Here is a 24925-nt window from a genome sequence, read left to right on the forward strand (position 1 = left end):
CTCTCTCTCTCACACACACACACACACACACACACATGCTCAGATGCAGTCTATGTGTGGTAACAAGGACCCATGAGGTTAAAGTTCCAGAGAGGAGGTAGAGAGGCTTAATCAAGACTAATGAACAATGTTGTCTGGTCCCCTGCCTGAAAGCAGAATGCAGTTAAAGGGATAGTTCACCCAAAAATCTGTCTTCATTCACAAACCCTCATGTTGTTCTAAACCCATATGACTTTCTTCTGTGGATCACACATTGTTATGTTAGACAGTATGTTAGTGTCAGTCACCATTCACTTTCATTGCATCTTTTCTCCATATAAAAAGTGATTTCCTTTTGTGTTTGAAAGGAACACACTCAAACTACTTTGTAGTAGGGCTGTTAATCGATTACATATTTGAATCAGGTTAATTGCATGGTGTGCGATTAATTCATCAAAATATTTGCAGTTAACTGAATACCAATATTACCTGAAAAAAGCCCAGAAATAAACTTAATTTACAATAATTAAAATAATTATAAAGATCATATATAGGTTTAATAAATATTATAATTCAGATCATTTAAGTAATATATACTGTGGCAACAGACATGTAAAGCATTTAGACCAGGGGTGTCTAAACTTTTTCTATTGGGGCAAATGAGGAAATATGGTGTCATGGGCCACACTGTTGCTAGATGCCACTATTGCATCTTTATATGGTATGCTTTATATTATGCAAGTTTTAATCAAATTTTGTGTTAATAAATGACATTTCTCTCACCAAGAATGCTTGTAATAGAACAGTGATGCAGGGTCAGACATTAAGGGGTTCTCGTGGCAAAAATGCCCCCAAAAGTGACCAAAAAATGCCCCAAATTTCTAATGTAGGGCAAACAATGCCCTGTTTTTTTTTATTTTATTATACCATCTGATATAGTTCTTAAATCTTTAAGATTATTATTATGTTTTGAATAAAAGAATGACAAAACATTTTCAACCCATTATCATCCACGTCTGCATGATGACGTCAAAGGTGACCCCTAGTGTCCTCTCACAGCCACCATCATTTATTTAAAAAATGCACTATAATATTCCAAACCATATGATGCCATTGTGTGAGTAGCAGAGTGAAACTGAAGGTTTTAATTGGTACAAATATCCCCCCCTGCATAGAGGCATCCTGATCCTGTGTCATCCTGATTCTACCGGCACGTCTCATTCAAAAACTACATGCACATCCAAAATTGAGGCCGTTGTAATCGGTCCCAAGACACCCGAGAGCCAATGGCGTAACACTTTGAGCGTCTCACTTTGGTTGCATTATGTCTTTTTCAGTGCTTCTTGTTATAAATGCTGTTTTTAGGACACTGTGTCAAGCTGTACAAGTAATTAAAAAGGCAAAACTAATTGCTCTGATGGTAGGAATATTCCTTTTTAAGGAATTTACATACAGGTCGGGGGCATGATAAAGTTTTTTTTATAATATTTTTCACAAATAAATTTTTCAGAATGAATCACACTAAATTAACATGTTAAATCAGCAGCACTAAATTGTATATATCTGAATATGTTGTAAAATACTGTACTTTAAATATAGGCTATTTATTCTCTACTTGTAATCAACAACTTTTAATCAATACTTTTTCCCATCATTTTTAATACAATTACATCATTCAAAAATACATGTCAATTCTTGTGCATTGTAATGCTCTATTGTATTTTAGTCTTTTAAAGCGAAGTGTGTAATTCTTGAGTCACTAGCTTGATCAAACTCAACTGCTTTAATAAGAATTGTTCTAAAGCAGATTTCTCAAACACACTGTTCCATTGTTCAGACAAACATGTAACTCTTCCTCAAACTCACGCAAGGTGACCTGTCGGGCCACTCAATAAAACGGCACAGAGCCACAGTGTTTACACAGCTGAGGAAGTCAATGTTTATCTCTGATTGTTTAACTGAGAAAGGAGATAATTACACACTTGACCTTTACATTTGTATTTATTTATTTAGTATATAAGAAGGGTTTTTGGTAAGTGTTTCATGGAAAGGAGTAAATTCAGTAAGGAGTAAAAAAAAAATTAGTTTTGGATGAGGTATATTATCACACTGAGCTCTATATTAGGCAAGTTAACACACTATAATTGTATCAAAAATGGAAGTTGTCTAGGCACAGGTATTGGCCTTTACTATTCAAATCATCCAAACTAAACCTCTTCATTTAGGTGAAAACCTGTAATTATGTCTCTATGTAGTACAAGTTGTGATTAATTACTTAGTCGGCAAGTATTCGTATTACGATAAGAGCAAAAGCTCTGATAAGGTGTAATTTGTGCTCATTCAACAGTGTGAAATCAATAAAAGTCAGTTAATTTAAAACTCTTTTTTTTAAGGATTCCCCACAGCCTGTTTTCACAAGCAACATGGACTCATGCATGACAGTAAGCAAAGATTCTGAAAACAGATCAAATCTCCCAGCACTGGTTATTCAGAATTATAGGTTAAAGGAATACTTCACCCAAAAATGAAAATTCTCTCATCATTTACTCACCCTTATGCCATTCCGGATGTGCGTGACTTTCATTCTTCAGCTGAACACAAATAAGGTTTTAAAGAATATATCAGCTCTTTTGGTCCATCTATGTATTGGAAATCCATTATAAGGACCAGACAGAGCTCTATCTTCTTCTAAAAATCTGAAGAAAGACAGTCATACACATCTCAGGGTGAGTAAACTATGAGAACATTTTCATTTTTGGGTGAACTATTCCATTAAAGGCACGGACGGTACATTTACTTTCAAAATATAATCTGTGTCCACTTAGAATTTCCTCTAACTAATGTGAAATCAGGAGATTACAGTAAAAAAGAAAATCAATCCAAACAAATAAACACACGCCCATTTTATTTCACACACAAACACACAGCACTGGTTATTCAGGCTTGTCTGATAAGGTCTTGAAAGCACTTTCACTGACAATCTATTGTGTGTACATTTATAATTCCATCTGAATTGTACAAAATATAGATTCTAACTCCGAACACGACCCCTAAACATAACCCTCACAAACAACTTTCTGCATTTTTACATTTTCAATAAAACATCATTTAGTATGATTTTTTTTTTATTATTTGAATTATAGGCACACTAGAAATGTCCTCATATACCACATTTATAGGATAATACCCTTGAAATTACCAGTTTGTAACCAAAAAAAACTGTACTCGTAAACCACCCAAACCCGCACACACACACACACACGTACGTAATTACAAAAAAAATGTAAAAACACTGGACATTGCACTGCATTCTCATACTTGTGAGGGACATGCCTTGAAGATCCTTAAAAGGAAAATTCATACTACCCCAACAAACTGTGTTAACCCAGTTGGTGTTTGTTGGGGCAGTGTGAATTTGCCTTAAGACCGCCTTGTTTATGTCTCAGATTGATGCAAACCTCCTCCACAGAAACACACACAAGCATCATCTCATAGCATGAGGTGAATAGGTTTTCATTCCTGCAAAGCCAGAGAGAAATATGTCACTTAAGCCACCAATTACACTAGCATCGCCAGAATCATTTCTCTTCCAGGAAATGGATTAAGAGAAGGGACAGAGGGGAGGAAGATGGGGTGAAGAAAATGAATTATCAGGGCTCCCATCACATTTTGACCAATGAAATTCCATGATTTTTCCACTTGTTTGTAATTCCTGGGTAAGGATTTAATCAATATTGCACTCAAAAAGAAAAACATCTTGTCAATAGAATATTTTAGCTGATCACAAATACAACCCTATAGAAATTTCCATTATTTTTCTAGGCCTGGAAATCAATTTAATATTTCCAAGTATTCCCTGACCACCATAACCCTGTGTTATAAAACAAACCCCTGAATATATTCAGAAACTTTATTTTAACTTAGTATATCTAACATGTTTATTAATAAGTCACTTAAATGCTAATTGAGTGTGTGCATGAGCTATTTAATGGGCCGTTCGCACTGAACACGTTTTTGCGTCTGCACACAGTTTTCCCTACATAAACAACAAACTCAGCATGGTGGGTGGGGGGCAAACTGACCTCTTAAGTCAAATGGTACATATTTCAAAGCTGTGTATTTTTGTTGTTGCTGTAAAATGAGTAGACGTATATTGTAACATTTTGAATATAATATTAATTGTTATTTGAGATTTTATGATTTATTAAATCCAGAAGCCCTCACCTAGGCCTCCTATCCTGGTCGGTTGTGATGTGCTCGAAGCATCGTGTGAACAGGGCTGTGATTGGCACAAGGCCAAATTAACCTCACTATTTTGATTAAATCTGATGTTTTCTGTCCTCTAGCACAGTGCAAACCTTTTATTTCATTATGGAAATTATTTTGTGCTAACATTCTATTAGTGTTTGGAGTCAATCACAGACAATGTTTTTCTTCACCTTTTTACTTCATTTTCTTCTCTTCTCATTCTCAGATAAAAACACAAGCATTTCAGCCATAAACTTTAACCTTTACAAGTCCGTCATGTGACGGGGGTCAAATAGCCACTGATTCTCAATTACCCTCACCAGATCACATATCCTCTTCACACACACACACACACACACACACACACACACACACACACACACACACAGTTGTGTTTCCATGTTTTATGGGGACTTTCCATAGACATAATGGTTTTTATACTGTACAAACTTTATATTCTATCCCCTAAACCTAACCCTACCCCTAAACCTAACCCTCACAGAAAACTTTCTGCATTTTTACATTTTCAAAAAACATAATTTAGTATGATTTATAAGCTGTTTTCCTCATGGGGACCGACAAAATGTCCCCACAAGGTCAAAAAGTTCGGGTTTTACTATCCTTATGGGGACATTTGGTCCCCACAAAGTGATAAATACACGCTCACACACACACACACACACACACACACACACACACACACACACACACACACACACACACACACACACACACACACACACACACACACACAGACCCAGCAGGGCTTAAACTAATGTACTTACAAAAGTTGTTTCATATCTGCTTGCTTTTCAGTCTGAATGTTTTAGTTATGCCAGTGACTGTGTCAAATAAATGACAAACAGCACCAGTGTTACCTCAAACCACATCTGAGCATTACCTGCTGGAGCAGATTAGAACTAATCTATGTTCCTGTAGCACAACTGAGTTAGCAACACCAAGGTCTTAGGTTTGGTTTCAAGGGAACACACATACTGACAATGTATGGACTAGTGTTGTCACGATACTAGAATTTCTAACTTCGATAGGATACCTTGAAAAATATCGATATTCGATACCATTTTCGATACCACAGAGAAAAAAACTGCCACAATATTAAGAGGGTAGAACTGTCTAGAACATGACAATGAGGTATATTTTACATGAACAAAATGTCCTGAGGTATTGCACTTGTTCAAAAGCCTCTCAGATTGCCATACATTCAAAAACCAATAAAGTGCAAGTAAATAAAAAGTGCAATCTTTTGTATTTCCAAGTCAAATCAAATCCAATCTCAATGTCAACAAAAGATACTTAAACGTCAAGGGGGTTGGGTTGACTAGCTTTCATAAGGTCTCTCGCTCTCTCCCTCTCTGCCGTGCACGCTATGTATGTTGTGTGCGCGCTATCTATGTTATGCGTGCAGTATGTTCTGTCTCGCATGTGCGCTATAGATTCCGGGAGATTTGAACTAAATTGCGGGCATCAGGGAGAAGCTATCAATATGCGGGAGACTCCGGAACTTCCGGAGACTTGGGATGTCTGGCTTCATATCAAAAATATTTCCAGATAGCACTCCTGCTGTGTTCTTTATCAAACAAAACTGGTCGCGGGGGCGCCGCATGCACTCGCCATCTTTACATTCACTTCACTTTTGCTATTTAACCAGAGCGAATGAGAGGAGTGCGAGTGTGTGTGGTGTTTGTCAACGCGCCTTTGGAGAGAAGTGAAAGTGACAGCTCGGCTAGTATCGATACTTAGGGAAATTAGTATTGGTACCGTTCAGATATTTCAGTATCAATATTTATCGAAATATCGATATTTTTGACAACACTAGTATAGACGCACCTTGAATGCCCAACAAGTCACTTTGGATAAGAGTACGCAAAATGCATAAATGTAAATGTAATGTAAAAATGTATTGAGTAAATGTAAAAATGTTTTCTCCTTTTAATTTGCTTTATATTGGTTTTTACCATGGCAGCAACAAAGGCTATTAAGGTGCAATAAAATAATAATAATAATAATAATAATAATAAGCTAATAAAAATAGTTAAAATGAATAAAAAGTATTTTTGTATGAAAAAATATTCATACAAAAAAAAAATGTCTCCCAGATGACAGTATTTTCATGGCAAACAAGGTTTTTCCTCAACACAACAATGAACCCCAGTAAGCACACATATAGTCTATAAGGCATTGTGTTCTTAAATGTCACATTCTGAAAAAAACTGTTCATGAGAAGTAGACAGAGATCTCATCACAACTAATGTGGACAAAAAAAGAGATGGGAAACCACTTTATAGTCTATCAATGTAAATGCAAAGAAAAGAGGAGATAGGTATTACTCAAGTCAGGATTTTCTTTTTGATTTATATCATCATTTTGAGAATGATTTATGTTCTTTTAGCCCTGACAACTAAGCAGAAATATGAGATTTGAATGTTTATCATATCACAGTTCAAATCACAATCATATTTGCCAAAGTAATCGCAATATGATTTCGCAAATTGTTCATATCCTTCACTTAAATTCCCTCTCGCTGATTAGCCTCTAAGAGTTAGCTTAGCCTACAATACATGTAGGGCAAGTAATTTCAACTAAAACTTCTAAATGCTGACACTAGCATTAGCCTTAGTGAGCATCAACAGTCTGTTCAGCAGCATTAAATAGCTGTTTGTGTGTTGCTGTAACAGAAAGTACTGCGGAAGTTTATAGAGTGGCATTTCTTTACTACATGAGTTCTCACTCAACATTTTTCTACTGTTTTGATGCAAACAGCAAGACTAGTTGCTATGGTGTCCAAGGAATTAATCAATAGCATGACATATCTGGTCCTCAAATGCATGCAACATACAATTAGAGTCACTGAAAACTGGCAAGACCTCTGGTTTCTGTGTATTTGTGTGTGTGCAGCATATTAAGAGTGCCAATACACACCGTTACACACACACACCCACACAAAAACAAATAATTTAACCCATTACCTGACACATACACACACACTAAAAGATTCCAATTGATTGTGTAACAAGGAATATTCCTGGTTAAGGACAAGTAAAGCTCTATCGACAGTAGCATGCTGTCAAATGCAGTCTATGGGCACTGTTTTAAGAGCACTACATCTTAAGATCAGTGCTTTGCGATACGTTACATGCTTCATATATGTGGGCATGGCCATTGAGTTTTGGTATTTTCGTGCAAGCATGCATTAAGCCTTGGTAGGTTAGTAAAAATTTTATTTTAGTTTGGTCATGTGTAATATAATTCAAAGAATCTTGCATACTCTAATATTTTGTTGAATCATCTTTAGCTTTGATTACAGTGTGCATCGTCGTGGCATTGTTTCGACAACCTTATGCAACATTTCACAACATTTATTTCCATCCAGAGTTGCATTCATTTTTGGCCGAGATCTTGTATTGATGATGAGAGTGTCTAACCACTCCGTAAAGTTTTCTTCCCAAAGACTTTCAATGGGGTTAAGATCAGGACTCTGCGGTGGCTAATTCATGAGTGAAAATGATTCCTCATGCTCCCTGCACAACTCTTTCACAATTTGAGCTCGATGACTCTTGGCATTGTCGTCTTGGAACATGTTCGTGTTATCAGGGAACAAAAAATACATTGATGGGATAACCTGGTCATTCAGTACAATCAGGAAGTCAGCTGACTTCATTATATTGGTGCATAATGTTGCTGAGCCTAGACCTGACCAACTGAAGCAACCCCAGATCATAACACTGCCTCCAGAGGCTTGTACAGTGGGCACTATGCATGACGGGTGCATCATTTCATGTGCTTCCCTTATTACCCTGAATTGCACATTGCTTTGGAATAGGGTAAAGGTGGACTCATCAGAACACATTACCTTTTTCCATTGCTCAACAGTCCAATCTCTATGCTTCCTAGCAAATTGAATTAGTTTTTTATGATAAGCTTCACTAACAAATAGCTTTCTTGTGGCCACACAGCTGTTTAGTCCCAATCCTGTAAGTTCTCGTTGCAATGTGTTTGTGTAAATGCTCTTACTTTCACTATTAAACATAGCCGTGAGTTCTACTGTTGATTTTTTAAGATGTGACAACACCAAGCGTTTCAGTGATCTCAGATCACAATTATTCAAGATTTTTTTCAGACCAAAAGATAATGTGCATAACGTAGTGAATGGAAACACCTAAAGATTTATATGTTCTTTAGAAAAAAAAATTAAATGTGCTTAAAAAAATGCTAAACCTTTCGAGGGAAACCCAGCTACTGCTTTGCTCTTTATCTATGCATGGAAAATGTGGTGCTCATCATTAATCACAAATCATGGCTAGTATTAAAGTGTTCGACTGCTATTTGATATCATCTGATGGTGGAATCCCCAAACTGCAAATGCAGGAACTGAGTTTAGACTTTGCGGCGAGAATATAACTGGTTCTCAGACGTCTTAGCACAATTAACTATTCCTCAGGAAAATAGCAAATTGTAATTTGTGCTACTTCATTAATATACAATACACCCACAGTTTGCACACAGACAGTGCAAGCAAGCATTCTAGCCCGTGACCACGTGCATGAACATTACGCTTAGAATTACAAATTTTATGAAAAATGGCTGTAAACAAATTTGTGTTTGTTTTAACAAACTGAGGTACAAGTTGACATTATCTCTGGTAATATACTGCATGCCACAGATGCTCTTGATAGAATTTATCTATTTTTAATCAGGAACATTCAATTAATGTGCTTTGGAGACTAAGTTATTAAACAGAAACACAAAACTAGTAATTGCTGTCCCTAGAGCTCCTAAAAAGCAAATCCAAGGTCAGCTTTAACAAAGTAGTACAGTAGTTATCAGGACTGATGACAAGGACCATAACAGAGCATACAACACTACTGTACCAGTCCTTATATAAGGAACAATAACACCTTTATTTTTACCACTGTCTGGTCAGCTACTGTGTACACATAGATAAGACATTCGTGTCCAAAAGTGACCACACTTAAAATCTGGGATCTTTTAATTGTATTTTTCATTTACACCTGGAAATAATTTTTTTAGGAAAAAAAAAAAAAAAAGGGTTAAATTAATGTCTTATGAAGCGTTAAAGCTCTGACCAGGAGCACAGGGAGATGTAGGAGGCTGCAACAGCAGCACAACAAAAAGCCTTAGAGAGACAGAGCGCTCAGGAGACGTGGTGGTGCACATGTAGGCAATGCCAACAGAATTAGAGAGTGTCTGCTTCAACGAATGGAAAGTTGCCATGCCATCGCTGTAAAGACAGTGACCTCAGCCCTCTCATGAACGTGCATACTACTGCTTACCAGACGTGATGATTTATAGTTAAAAATGACTTAAATATTTATCTTTTTTTAACCAAAAGTGATTGTGTGACTTTATAATACATTAATTTAACCACTGGAGTCATACGGATAACGTTTATGCTGATTGTCTGTGCTTTTTGGAGCATCAATATATGTGTTACCATCCACTTCCTTATACGGGCCTACTGAACGCAGATATATTTTTCTATTTTTCTTCAAATGTGTTCTGCTGAAGAAAGGAAGTCATATACATATGAGGTATGAGGGTGAGTAAATGATGAGAGAATTTTCATTTTGGTTGAACTATCCTTTAACACGCATCACTTGTGGTGTTCATGCCCGCTCAAACATGCAAAAGGGAAAGTTACAAAGTATTTAGAAATTATGAAATTCATGTAAAATTTTAATTAAACTTTTTAGTCATAATGTTGTGCTGATAATTATTTATAATAAAAACTTTTGTATCAAAATAGGAAAATGCAAAACAGAACCATTTTCACTTGTGACTTTTGGACCACACTGTACATATATGACAAACACACACCGAGTGCCTGAATTCTTATTGCAATTTTCCACCTTCCTTTCAATGTGCCAAGATTCCTTCAGTTTAAAGTTAGAGAGCATTACATTTTTTATTGGTGGTTTATACCGTATTATGCAAAGTGACAGTGTGGTTCTATCCCAAAGAACTATAGGGACAGGTACACGCGCGCGCGCGCACACACACACACACACACACACACACACACACACACACACACACACACACACACACACACACTTGTTGTGTTTCCATGTTTTATGGGGACTTTCCATAGACATAATGGTTTTATACTGTACAAACTTTATATTCTATCCCTAAACCTAAACCTACCCCTAAACCTAACCCTCACAGAAAACTTTCTGCATTTTTACATTTTCAAAAAACATCATTTAGTATGATTTATAAGCTGTTTTCCTCATGGGGACCGACAAAATGTCCCCACAAGGTCAAACATTTCGGGTTTTACTATCCTTATGGGGACATTTGGTCCCCACAAAGTGATAAATACACGCTCACACACACACACACACACACACACACACACACACACACACACACACACACACACACACACACACACACAAACTCAAACTCAAACTCAAACTCATCTGTTGAATGTGCTGTCTGTCCACCACAAAATTCCTGTGTCTGTTTTGTGCATCCATATCATTCACTGTAACAACTTCAATGCTGCTCTTGCAGTGAGACATGAGATACTTTACTTTGTTAAACCATTGATGTTTGTTGCTGCAGGCACTCTTTCTCCTTCTCATGCCTTCAACATTAATTTTTAATTCACACTTTTAATCTAAATAAGACAGAGAAGGGATGAGACCACCTCCCCACTCAGAGATTAGTATGGCTTTCAGCCACAGTTCATGCAGGAGGATGTGAATTTGAGAGAGCTGATTGGCTGAGCCACGTGGACACCAGCACCAACAAGAATTGATTGGCTGACGCTGCACAGGACTAGCAGCTGTACAGCAAGCAGAGAAAGAGGGATGGGAAAATATGTAGAAAGGGATTAAACAAAATGCATTTTATAAGCTTGGGGAAGAGGACTAAAAGGTCCCTTAAGAAGGCCATGTACATTCATAATCAAAGAAAAATGTATGTATTTAAAAGTGTTATATGATTCAGTAGTTGCTTTAGCGAAGCAATCTCTTTTGTGGTCCACAGAAGAAAGAAAGTCACAGCGGTTTGAAAAGACATGAGGGCGTTAAAATTATGACAGGATTTTCATTTTTGGGGGAACTACTGTATTCCTGTATGGAGCATTACAGCACATATGATAAATAAACTATTTAGTTTAACACACTATAAAGCAAATGTAATAGTTAGGGCTAGAAGCCTTAGTTGAGACCAGAAACTGACACTACACACTTCAATTACTTTATATATAAGCTTTAAAGTCATGTATTGGTAAAATTACTTTTCTGTCTGCATAATATATGCATTTCAGAAAATTTCTAAACAGAGTCAGTATCTCCATTGCTTTAGTAAAACTTTTCCTGGTCCCCCATAACAACCACTTTTAAGTAGGGCTGGGTATCGAGTTTGATACATTTTAGGCACCGACCGAATTGCTGACCGAATCGAGTATCAAAAAATGTTTTGTAGTTCGGTACCAAATTTTGTTACCTAAGGGATTAATCTCATCAACGTCAGTGATAAGCATGTAGCGTGCTAGATGTGCCCAAATCTAAAAGTGCAGGTGATTGGCTGTGTTTAGGCATCAAGGGAAACCACTAGTTTGCGGCAGTTATGCCCTGAGACGCGGCTCACACGTGAGGCTGTAGAGTGTATGTGTCGCAACCCCCATAGATGTAAAAGATGTGGAAAAGATCAAAAGTGTGGCTACATTTCTCCGGTCTTGATGCCAACAGTGCGCAATACAATATTTGCGACAAGATAATTGCTGCCACACGACAACACGACAAATCTGATGAAGCTCTAGACAATGCACAGAATAAACTTAAGAGCAGAAAGTTGCTCCGTCTTTACACTGCATCATATTGAAATCCCTTAACTAAACATTCACCACCATTAAACTTTATAACCCACTGAGTCCTGAACTGTTTCAATTTTGTACTTCAATATCTAAGAGGAGTGGTTAAGACAAAACAAAAAAGGACAGAAGTGAAGCGATAATTAGAGGAGTATAGGATCTTTTCATATAGGCATAACATTCAATCTGCACACTGTAACAACCTGCTGATTTGTGGTGGCAGCTTAGAAGACCAGCTACACGTCTGAGCAGCTAGTGCTAATCCCTAAAGCCTATGGATCATTGTCGTGTGTGTACAACTTTCATCATCATCCTCTGCACTGTTGTAAGATTTGTCTTGTGGTAAATTAATCTCCTGAAGGTATTCTGTAATCCCTCTGTCAAAACGGCAAACGTCATGTCCTTATATAGCATAGTGCCTCAGACCCCCAAAAAACACAAAGCAGAATGTTGCGTAAAGTAAAAAATTTAGGTCTCATTCACAAACCTTGCATATGCACATATTTGTGCATAAAACCTAAATGTTTTCATACAGAAATCATGATTGATGAAGTTTGTTTTTAAATTTATTGTAAATTAAGGAAGCAATTAAAGTACACATGCAATTGAATGCCTTAGAAACGTGGAATGTGTTAAGCTAAAATGTATAATATATATATATATACACACACATACACAAAAAAACAAAGACAAAGATCCCCCATTTAGCCTTAACTGACTGTAGGGGCAAGTGCTGTTAGCAAGCACCTATGAAGGCCGGAAAGGTACACAAGGGGGTGGGTGGCCAGCACCATGCCCGACCGCCTTTGTCTCCCCGGTGGCGATGTTTTACACACCGCACCAGGTACTCATTTTAGGCTGAGTCGACCTAGGGGAGGCCAGGTCGTCACTGGTGTTGGCCATGAGAGGGAATCGAACTAGGGTCGCCAGCTGCGCGCTAACCGCTACACTGTATAAACATACATACACTCACACACAACCGGTCAAAGGTTTTGAAACACATCCTTTATTATACTTTTTTTTTTTCCTTCACATTTTTGAATAATAATAAAGTCATCAAATATTTTTGATTTAACAATTAACATCATACAATATACATGACAAAAGCTAAATAAATATTCAGTGTGACCACTTAGATATTTATTGTTAGAATTGTTTGGACATGACAAGTCAATTATTACTTAGGACTTCAACTTTTTTGAAGTTACAAAGTTTTTGAATCACTTTCCATAAAAATGTGTATAACTGCATTTCGTTATCCACCAAATATTTTTAGAATATTGTAATATACATTTTTGCTTATATTGCTCATACCCAATATTATTTTTAGAAATTGACGACTAAATGACCCTACAATAAGTCTTAATTCAGACTAACACAAATTATGTGCATTATAATTCGATCTGAAATAAGTTCTAAAATGCAGCCAATCGCATAGTCTAGGCCTATATTAAATGTGTTTATTGGTTTCAATTGGTTTTGAGAATGGCACACCGAGTGCATTAGAATTACATTTTACAGTGGGAAATGGCTGTACAGGAGAGGTTGAGCGGTTGGACATTGGATGTTACTGTATGCAATTTTCTTTAAGGACTGGGAAGATTAACGGTTGATTGTGTATATCTGTTTGTGGTTCATGATAATTATGCTGAGCTCTGAGCGGTCATTGTACAGGTTTTCCACGCCACGAGTCAGCTTTATGGAGTGTTTTTTCCTTTTTCATGCCCTCAGATGAATAACTAACTATCTATCTCTTACTGTGTCCCTCTCCTCTCATTTTCTACATGCTTAACGTGAACTGCTTGGTCCAGTAAGCCTGTAATAGGCTTAAACAGGACAGAAATGCTCTCCTCTCTGCTCTCACTCTGGCTTTATGTCCGGCATTTCTATCAGAGATTTTTCAGCGAGAGAGAGAGAGAGAGAGAGAGAGAGAGAGAGAGAGAGAGAGAGAGAGAGAGAGACAGACACAGCATGGTGGACAGAGAGCAGTCAGGTTTGATTTGTTTATTCACTTCAAGTCAACTGGAACAGAACTACAATGTTAGCCACATATATGCATGCCAATGCATACAGCTGCAAAAACAAATAAACCAATAAAGATCAGCTGACGGATGCAAGCATGGCTGAATGGATGCATAGGTAGAAAGAGAGATAGATCATATTTTGTCCTGACTGGATAATCTGCAAATATTCAAGTAGATGGATCAGGTCATCTGTAGTTTAGGTAAACTGACTGCTCTTTGAACCTAATGGACAGATAATCTAATCGGGCCTCTGCTCTGAACTTTGACATCTGCTGCCCCCACCACTACCACACAAACAAACAAACTAACACACACACACACACACATCACCAACATTCTCACTAAGTGATTCTGTCCTCTTACAGTGAAATGCTTATGATTCACAACCTGATATGACATATTAGATATATGAATCTTTCTGAATCAGATTTTTGAATATTAATTTGCCTACTACTAACTCAGCAGTCTTATATGGAAAATCAGGCCATGGAAATAATTTATTTTATCTTTTCAGATGCAATGTCTTCCCACCAATCAGCCACCCACGTGTGGGTGAGACAGACAGGTCCCGCTATGAGGCGGATATGCTGTGCTGTCTAATCAGATAGGTCCGTTTTGTCAAACTTCAAGTATTTTGAGTGGCCCACTACTCGATCGACCCACCTGAAAAGGTCCCGGTTCTCCCGATTGTATGTAATAATGGCGATAAACTATTCAAAATGTATCAGAATTGGGGCATATTACAAACTTAATAATCATGAAACATAATTTACATGAGTAAGATCACATTTACATTCAAATGGAAATTAAACAGAATGCAAACCACAATTTGCTGAAAATAACCTTCTTAGATCATCTGTATTCAGTCTAATTTACAGAACAGAAAGTATTTGTTTCCAACAATGACTTTTTCATTACATTATTTTATGTTTTTTATATTTTATCATTTAAACAATTGTGTATAGAGAAATAGGTTTAGAGTGCATTTCAATATGTTTTTTTGCTGAGTTCATTGTGAAACGATGAGATAAACTTCTCTCCATCATCTGGACACAGCACCACAAATCTCATGCAGTCTATCTAGTGAACGCATGCAGTCTACTTAGTGTGTCCAGCAGATCTGTGAAAACTGGATGTCATCTTTTTAAGTGCTGTTGCATTGCTGCAAGTGATGTTATGGTATTTCAGGTCAACTACATTGTTTTTCAAATCTAAAGTGATATGCTCTAATACAAGAGATACTTTATGTTATGTGTTCAGACACTTATGCGTGGACTGTGTCACTTCCGCCTTATTTCCTTAAAGGAAGTTTTGAATGAGGAATTTTTTTAATTTGTGTAATCAAATTAAATCGAGTAATCGATTACAGAATATTAAAGATTGAATTTGTTTTAATGAGTGTGTATAATTTGTGAAGCATAATTTCAATCCGCATACAATCACATACAGTAGTACATTACAACATAAGCCTACTTATTTTACCATCTAATTTTTATATACAGTGCTTTTAATTACTGCTTATTAAGGGAAAATGATACATATTGATGAACTTGTTGTTTAACTTATTGATGATGTTGGTGGTCTTCAATGACTTTCAAGATTGCCTCTAACTCACAACAGCCATAAGCAATGTCTGTATCATAGTGACAGATAATAACTGTAGGCTCACTATCAATATTTATGTCTTTAAGGATTTACTTTTAATTCTAAACTGTTTGGCATTACATGCAATTATTTGTTTTTCTCCTCTGCCCAAACACTTAACATGAGTTGTCTTGCTCTTTGACCACACAATGCCCCTATTTTTGCCATGTTATAAATAGTTTGTATAATAACAATATATGTGTGTAAAGGTTGGGAGAGGCTCATTTTGGCTGTTGTATAGCATGACAAACAACTATCACATGCAATTCTGTATATATGAAATTAACTTGCCCCTAAATGTTGTTTTAACTCCTGAAAAGTTTAGACAGTCACTTTGGTTACAGAAAGCAGTTATTATTGAACATTCCCATATTTATCACTTAAACTTCCTCATTATTTATTTCGATACAACAGTTTTTTCAACTTTGTTCCTGTCCCGAATCTGATTGGACAAGAGACGTTCCATGAGTACTGATGGCCTCACACAATCAGCACTCGGACGCTTTACTGTGTGTACACTCCGCTTGTGTTCATGCCGTTCTAAACTAAAGTGTAAGAGTGGTCCATATGTGTAAAGAGCTATCTGTCGCTTTACATTTCATTTTGTAACATTGTATATTTAAGCCAGCAGGTAGAGGCAAAAAAAACATTTTTGTATGTAATATGAGCCAGTTGGTGACATGAAGTGACTTAGCGTCACTCAGTGTTTACAATCAACAACACTCCATGATCGCTCATATTACTACTAAAGCTATAAAATAGCTTTAAATGGCTTTAAATTAACAACTTCAGCAGTAAGGCTCATCATAGCTGAAAGGTGCTTACCTCTTACCGGAGTTTTCATATTGGAGAGAAAATAGAGATTGCGGTTTCTATAGAGAAAGACTACAGACACAGGCACAGACACAGGCACAGGCACAGACACAGGCACAGACACAGGCACAGGCACAGACACAGGCACAGGCACAGACACAGACACAGACACAGACACACACACACACTTGTTTCTCCAATAACATGCTAGAAACAGCCCAAGCATGATACTTGATGTTCAAAAGTCATGTTTTTGAGAGGCTTGGACAAATCATTTGGTTTGAACCAGCAACAGCAGATTCTGATCCGTGGCGTAAGAAAGTAGTTCCATGCAAAATGCGTTTTTGAGCACATCACATTATAATTTGACAGCACTTCAAAAGATGACATCCAGTTTTCACAGACCTGCTGGACACACTAAGTAGACTGCATGCGTTCACTAGATTGACTACATGAGATTTGCGGTGCTGTATCCAGATGCTGGAGAGAAGTTTATCTCTTCGTTTCACACTGAACTCAGCAAAAAAAACATATTGAAATGCACTCTAAACCTATTTCTCTATACACAATCGTTTAAATTATATATTTCCGTACTCAGCTTTTCCTAATTTTTAATTTACTTGTTTATTGAGCTGTTGTATATAAGCAATATCACACTCGCAATCATGCTATATAGCCCTAAACCAGCACAGTGCTCTCGCTCATGTGATATTGCTTAAATACATACTGGGGTGAGTAATACAACAATAAATGAACCTACACTTTACAAAAATATACCTAAAACATAGTGTCAGCCTTACATTATACAATTTCTTTTGGCTTGTTTTTTACCAACTTTTTTGACTACACAAACTTATATTAGCGGCTATATGTCAAACCTCAGAAGACACTTTTATTAGTATTTGCAAGTATACTTATAAGCAAAGTTTTAGTCTGATTAGTGTCCAAGTTGTACGTGTCATGACCTGTTATTACTGAATCAGAGAGGTCATTACGTTGTTTTATATCTTTGACAGTAAATCCCACCCTAGAGGCATCTTCATTCTCTTTGACAGCTGTATAAATATTTAATATAATCCATGCTTTACATACTTCAATCAGATCTACATCCATACAAACATGAAAAAAAAAAATCGAAATCTTTTAATTTTTCCAGCTTTATCACAAGAATTTAGTTTTTTTCCCCAAATGGAATGGCTATGTCTGTTAATGGCTAGGTCACATAACTGATTGACTAAAGCATGGATGAGCACAAAAGCCAATCACACAATATACAACTTGCAGTTGGCACTCTGCACTCTGCAAATGTAGTCAATGCATTGCTATTCTCTTGCTCACTCTCTGTATTTGATTGGCTGTTGCTCATTGTCGGTCTCACGCTTTTTGGGACATTGCACACACCTGAAGACTCCTCGGCAAGATAAGAAAGACTTCTTGTCGTGGGCCAGTCACCACCTCACAACATCAAAGAAGACAGGATTGAGTTGTGTACTGTGTGCTAGGCTTTAGATCTCCAAAACAACACACGAGAAACACAACAGCAGGTAGGTGGGGATAACTCCAGAACAAATGATGTAGGCATTAGCATTCAAGATCAAAGACTTACCTCTTCTACAACAAACACCACTTTATTTGAGTGATTGCTAATAGGCTTACATAAACCACAGCAGTTTCTCTCTTCCTCATCTGATGCTCTGATTATCTATCCAAGCAATGCACTGAACATGACAAGAAGTGGGTGGAGGGAGGTGAGGCAGTCAAGGTCAGTTGCAAGAACGTGTGAATCACAAAACAAACAGAACTCATCAGATAATGTGTAAACCCCAGTAACACACACAAACACTCAGGTAAAATTAGGAAGAGGCCAGCGAAGATGCACAGAGCGAGAACAAAGGGAGAAAGTGAAAGTGCATTTGAGAGCTAGTTAAATATAGAATGAGGAAACAAAAAAGTAGAACACACTCTTGAAATCTCATTATGTTGGTCAGTGCAAGGTATTTTGTTCAGTTTTTGGTTAACGGCTCTCTGCAACTGCATAGTTTTCAACTGCTCACACTTTACACAAAAATGTAACCCACTAAAATTGAAAACTAACTTTAATGCTGTGTTAGATGTGTAAGTATAATCAAAGTGGTTCCAAAGTTGCACTTTTTTTTTTTACAACAACTTTGAATTTAATCACTGAAGAAGAAAATCAAGTTTTGAAAACTGAAATAACAAAAATGTACAAGTTAAATGGATGGTAAAAATGAATTTGTCATAACATAATTATAAACAAATTTTTACAGTGTAGACACATAGGCCACTCAACATACAGTCCAAGTTTAAAAGTGACCCATTACTGCATGAAACTGACCATATTCATTTCTATGAACAAATAAACAGTGTGAGGAAACCACTTCATCACTCTCTTATTTCACTTGCTTTCGTTTCCTCAAATTCTCTAATGCCGACTCCAAAAACATAAAAATGGGTTGCTGAAATGAGATGGCGATACAGCACCTTAAATACACACTATCCCTTATACATATACTGTATATATAAATTATACAGAAACATTTCAAACCTGCAGTCTGGAAGAATTGTCATTTTAGGTTTCAGAAGGGTGCTCACAAGTGCCCCCTTTGTGGCCGCTATGCAACCTAGATGCTCCCTTCTGCCAAGGCCACACTGGTGTGAACTTCACAGTGAACTATTATCCAACAGTCCATGTGGCAAAGACTGAAAAGGAGGACCGTGAGGGCTGTCCGTCAGTGCAAGGAGATTATGTCATCTCCCCAAACATAAATAGTCACTTATTACACTTATTTAAAGTGACCAGAATGAAGCTGTAAATTAGAGGCTTTCCTTGGAAAGGCCTTTAATGATAAAGCATATGATAACTTTTATGAATTTCAGTGGAATCTACACGCTATATGTTGACTTCATTTGCCATAGCAACCAGAGTACTTGACAACTGAAGCCTGGAAAAAGATGCTAACATTACCGGTATTGTCCTGATCTTGATGTACAGACTTTAAAATCCTCTCTCATTTCCAAGAGCTGGATAAAGAAGATCCTTTGGATCCATGGAAATGGCCAACAAATGTAGCAAACTACAGCACACAACTTTGCCTATTTATTTTAATATACAGACTTTAAGCTTCCTCTGGATTGCTATCTGTCTGTCTCTGTCAGTACAAAGTGTGCTTGTCAACATGTTGAACATACTCCCTGTACAGCAATTATGTCCCAGTCCATCATCTCCAATGCTGTGTTAACTCAGAGAAGAGGACATAAACTGCACAAACTTTGGCAGCACAGGTCACACACTAGGTTGTACAGTCCAGCTAAATAAATGTACAGCGTGCCAACGGGACTAAATGTTCAAACTCACCTCCAGTTCACTTATTTATGAAATGTAATATTTCAACAGACCTGAGGTTCTTACACAATTTTGTGCAAGTGCAACATTTCATGTTGATTAAACTGAGAAGAGACACATAAAGCTTAGATAATACAAAGTTAGTTAAGAAGAGAGAGCGCAGTTTTGTCTTTTTCTCTACAGGTGGAATAAATCAACAGGGTATCTGTAAAACAAACATTAACGGCCAAAGATCTTTCTTCTTTTTCTAGTGCATAAACCATAAATACACATAATCTTTATGCAAATGTAGGCATGTTGATTAGCAATTAGAAACAATCCAGTTTATAAATTTAATATACATTTTAATGCATTCTAATGGCAGGAAATGAATTCATATAAACCATTCACAGAACTGTCTTTGTAAACCTGCAGAAACAAAAGGCTATTTGTTCGTTTACTCTTTGTTGTCATGACAGACCAGCTGCTATAAAACTTGTGTGGTCTTAATTAAACACCTCCCGAGTAAAATGACTACCAACTGAAAACACAACATAAAGAACGGCAATGAAAGACTAAAACTGCCACTTCAGTAAAGTGTTTATCAAGAACTGTATTTATCCAGGCTAAATCACAAACATAAACTTTTATGTAAGAAAAAAATGTCTTAAAAAAACCTACTCCATCTCAGCTAACACACAACAAATGATGCAAAGCTGCATCTAGACTTATGTAATAAATATACTAAACTGGATTAAAAATCAACTTTAATCATCAATTTATCACAGTCTGATGCCTGTAAAACTAGTAACATTTTTACGACATGTAACATGGTCAGTGATGCATTTATCCATTACCAGAAAGGAGTGCTTCACCTCAACAAAATGCAACTAAGCAGATGGGCTGTTCCTTGTAATTTATTAATGAAGCCACATATATGAGAAGCCACGTGTCAAATGCCTTCCCGAAAGTTAATATGTTGAGTCATATCTAATGGATATATTTGGTTAATTGCAGTAGTAACTAGTAATGTTACTGAAATCAAATAATTCAACAACGTGCAAGTCTTCACTGTTCATATTATGAGTTTAAAGGTGTATTATGTAACAATTTTCATGTAATATTGGCCTTTTTTGCCAATGTGTGAACGGCTTGTAACACAACTTAAAAAATGAGCCCTACCCAGGCTTCCTAGTTTGCCTATTAAAGCCTATAGACTGATTTTCATGCGAAGGGAGCGGGTCGCTTTTGCCGGGAAAATCCAAAGAATGTGACATTTATGCACGCTCCAAGAGCCTTGCCTCAAACAGCGCTATTCAACTACGACAATATACTGCAACACTTGGTAACGTTATCTTAGAGATGGAATCCAGCAAACGTCGAGATCCCAGCACAACACTGACTCCTACACAATCTCCGAGAAGGCCAAAAAAACAAAACATTTATATACTGATTTCAGTCTGGCTAAGTGGAAATGTGATCGTGGACGAGCGAAAACTAGAGTGAACATCGGCAGGGCATTTGTTTCCTGGAGGGACTTTTGTTTGGTTTTGGGGATCAAAACCGACCCTCAATTGGCATTCTTCTTATTGGACAAGTAAGCTTACATAACTGAAAAACATGTGAAATATAGTGCCATAAGGATTGAGCTGTGTAATTTCAACTAACTTGATCTTGCCTGCTAATGCTGGCGAATTGCAAGCTACCTTGCTTCGTAACTTTCAAATAATTTAAACGATATTCTCTTTACGCTAAAAGTCAGGTATACAGTATACATTTAAGCAAATATGCTGGTTTCTTAGTCATAGTACAACATATGACATATAAACATACAATAGTTCAACATAACTCTAAACTGTCTGGTATAGTTCGGTAGTATGTAGCTGTATGTGTGGATGAGTATGCTATGTTAGCTGATAAGTAGTTTTAGTTTCGTCTCAAAGTTTGTAGTAAAACAATCATAACTGTGTAATTTTAATTATGCTACCTCATCTGTCAGCATGATGTCAGTGAATCACGTTCAGCCTTTTTGTACATTACGTCATTGTTTTGGCCGATGCTAGCTCACAACCATATGGAGTGTGTACACATGCGAAAGCACGAGCAACGGGTAGCTGACTGCAGTTCACTTAATGGCCACAGGTGTCATTAATAACAAGGGATTCTGAATCTTACCTTTAAAATAAAAAAATAATAATTTCTCAATAATACAAAAATAAATTCTCCAACATTGAGAGCACGCTTATCAAAACAAAAAAACCTGTACAGTGATAATGTTTTCTGTAATGCGAATAAATTAGCAACAGATTTTGTGGCTGACGGAAACAAGTTCTTTCTGTTTCAAAGGCATAATTACAAACGAGCTGTGTACCACGTGCACACGCACGCGAGCGTGTGTACAACAAACATTAAAACAAAACATTGATAGCCTATATATGTGCGCGATTTGTTTCTATCTATAAGTTAACGCACAAAAGCGCACGCACGCACCGCTGTGGAACGGAAACTAAAAATGTGCATGATGGGAGATAAAAGAATCTGCTGTGGAAGATAATATCAAAGGGGAAAATGAGAGAGAACATGCCTTCAACTTTCTCACTGTATGTGTCGGATGTGCAACTGCCGGGTGTCAGGAACTAATACACTCAAGTAGCTGCAGTATGTTGAAAAGGATTCTAAAAAGTTCCCATGCCTTTTTCATAATTATTAAAGCTCATTTACATATGTGCGCACATGCACAGCTTTCTTGCACTTGTTTATCCGCTACTCGTTGAGCTAAAAATGGTCTGTCTCTTGGCTAAATGAATGTTACACCTGAAACAGAAGGGCAGTTTACAATTCAGCACGACGCATGGCTTTAATAACACACATAAGCTCGATATAAATCTCCTTTTATAACAATATGCCATGGTTATTTTAAAACGTCACGAGCAACTCATATAGGCCTATTTTGTGTTTTCAATCACCACCAAACACTCTCGAAATGTAGAAACTTAAGCATATAAAAAGGCACGTTTGTTTTCCGAAAAGTGTTTAATGTGTCAGAATGAACGCTCAAAGTACGCGTGCGATTATGGAGCAGTATTGGACAGACTGGAATGGAGCTGGAAATGTTAGCTGGACTGTCCGTGAGTCTTGACAGCCGTGCTGGAGGGGGCTGCACTCCTGTTGATCCGATAAAAACAGGGGGCAAGAGCTTGTGTCTTGCGAAACACCAGTACCAAATACGCGCAGTCTGAACTGAACAGGAACCCTTCAAATATGATCCTTCAGTCATGTCACGAGAATGGCACATTTTGAAATCAGTGAGAGCAACGTATTTGGCATTAAAAGTCCAACCTCGTGAAGCCTCAACCAGATCAGCCATAGACATTTGTTTATAGACAACTATGCCCTTTAGAACTACAACATTTGACATAAACGAACAATATTTAAGGCACGCTAAAAGCACATAGATGCAGGGAACGTACCTCGGCAGGTCTTTTAAATCCGCTGTCGTTTCGCATAAAAGTACAGCAAAGCTCCAGATAGCGCCTGCGACCCAGAAAGGCAACCTTTCTGCCCCGTCTATCTCAACTACCAGTGGGCTACGCAGTTTTCATGTGCTTCTACCCCTCCTCCCTCTCGCTTACTTCACTCTAACCACCCGCTTCCGGTGTTGTTTTACTGGTGAGAGACGAGCAGTTGATGCAAGGAAACGGGCAAATTTAGGGTAACTCACTTCAGACTTTTGATAATATGGTCTCTCTGACGTTCTTTGGTAAAGCAACAATTCTTTTAAATGTTTAAAGGGGCTGATATGAGTGCCACGAAGGGGATGGGCGCGAGGACTGCTGATTGGGCATGAGCGAATAAGCGTGTTGAGCGGTCTTTGAGCGACATAACGCGTTTAAACTGTTGACTATGAACTTCTGAGGCTCACACAAATGTACATGCTGAAGGCTGAAATATATGAACACATCTCCTCTGGAATCGACGAGATATAATTAGTATTATAAGTCTGGGTGTCTTAGTTATGTTGTTTACTCATCCGCAGTGGTGTGCGAGGTTCTGTTAATACAGTATGCGAGATGCGACATTGTAGTAATAATAGCAAGTCTGCGTGGACAGTTCAAAGAGCGTTAGAATATATACGGTAAAACTTATTTTGTAACCTAAAAATGTGCATCAGTTGATAACATAACTAAATTAAAGGTATAGTTCAGCCAAAAAGGAAAATTCTCTCATTTACTCATCCTCATGCCATCCCAGATGTGCATGACTTTCTTTATCGGCTGAACAAAAACGAAGATATTTAGAAAAATAGCTCTGCTCTGTAGGTCCATACAATGCAAGTGAATGGTGACCAGAACTTTGAAGCTCCAAAGAGCACATACAGACTGCATAAAAGCAATCAATACGAATTTTATTTGAAGCAATATGATGTGTGTGGGTTAGAAACTGATGAATATTTAAGTCCTTTTTTACTATAAATTCTCCTGTCTGCCCAGTAGGTGGCAAAATGCACAAAGAATGTGAATTGTCAAAAACAAAAGAAGATTGTGAAAGCAAAGGAGATTTATAGTAAAAAAAAAAAAAAAGGACTTAAATATCGATATGTTTCTCTCCCACACCCATCATATCACTTCTGAAGTTATGGATTTAATCACTGGAATCAAATTGATTACTTCAAAGTTTTGGACCCTGTTGACGTGCATTGTATGAACAGAGTTGAGATATTCTTAAAAAAAAATATTTTGTTTGTGTTCAGCAGAAGAAAGTAAGTCAGACAAATCTGGGATGGCACGAGGGTGAGAAAAGGATGAAAGAATTTACATTTTTGGCTAAACTATCCCTTTAACTGGTTTTAATCAACTAAAAAATAATATTGAATCTGAATACATTTAACTGACAAATTAGTTTACACCAATGCAAGTCATTTTTATGGGTAAAATGAAATTGAAATAGATTACAATTTAGGTTACAATTTTATGAAATGCCTATTCCTTCATAGTTTGTGTGTGAACAGTG

The 24925-nt window shown here is 37.1% G+C and overlaps 1 protein-coding gene across 2 annotated transcripts in view; it reads right to left on the reverse strand.

Moving 5' to 3' along the window:
* LOC127652635 (signal transducer and activator of transcription 5B-like) overlaps window positions 1-23638 on the reverse strand; it is a 117292-nt gene extending 93654 nt beyond the window's left edge. For both annotated transcript variants that reach the window (XM_052138895.1, XM_052138894.1), the window contains exon 1: window positions 23386-23638. The gene's annotated coding sequence lies outside the window, so the exon portion shown is untranslated. The remainder of the gene's footprint in view (window positions 1-23385) is intronic.
* Between the last annotated feature and the right edge of the window lie 1287 nt (window positions 23639-24925).

Source organism: Xyrauchen texanus, chromosome 12, assembly GCF_025860055.1.
Source record: "Xyrauchen texanus isolate HMW12.3.18 chromosome 12, RBS_HiC_50CHRs, whole genome shotgun sequence".
Lineage (NCBI taxonomy): Eukaryota > Metazoa > Chordata > Actinopteri > Cypriniformes > Catostomidae > Xyrauchen > Xyrauchen texanus.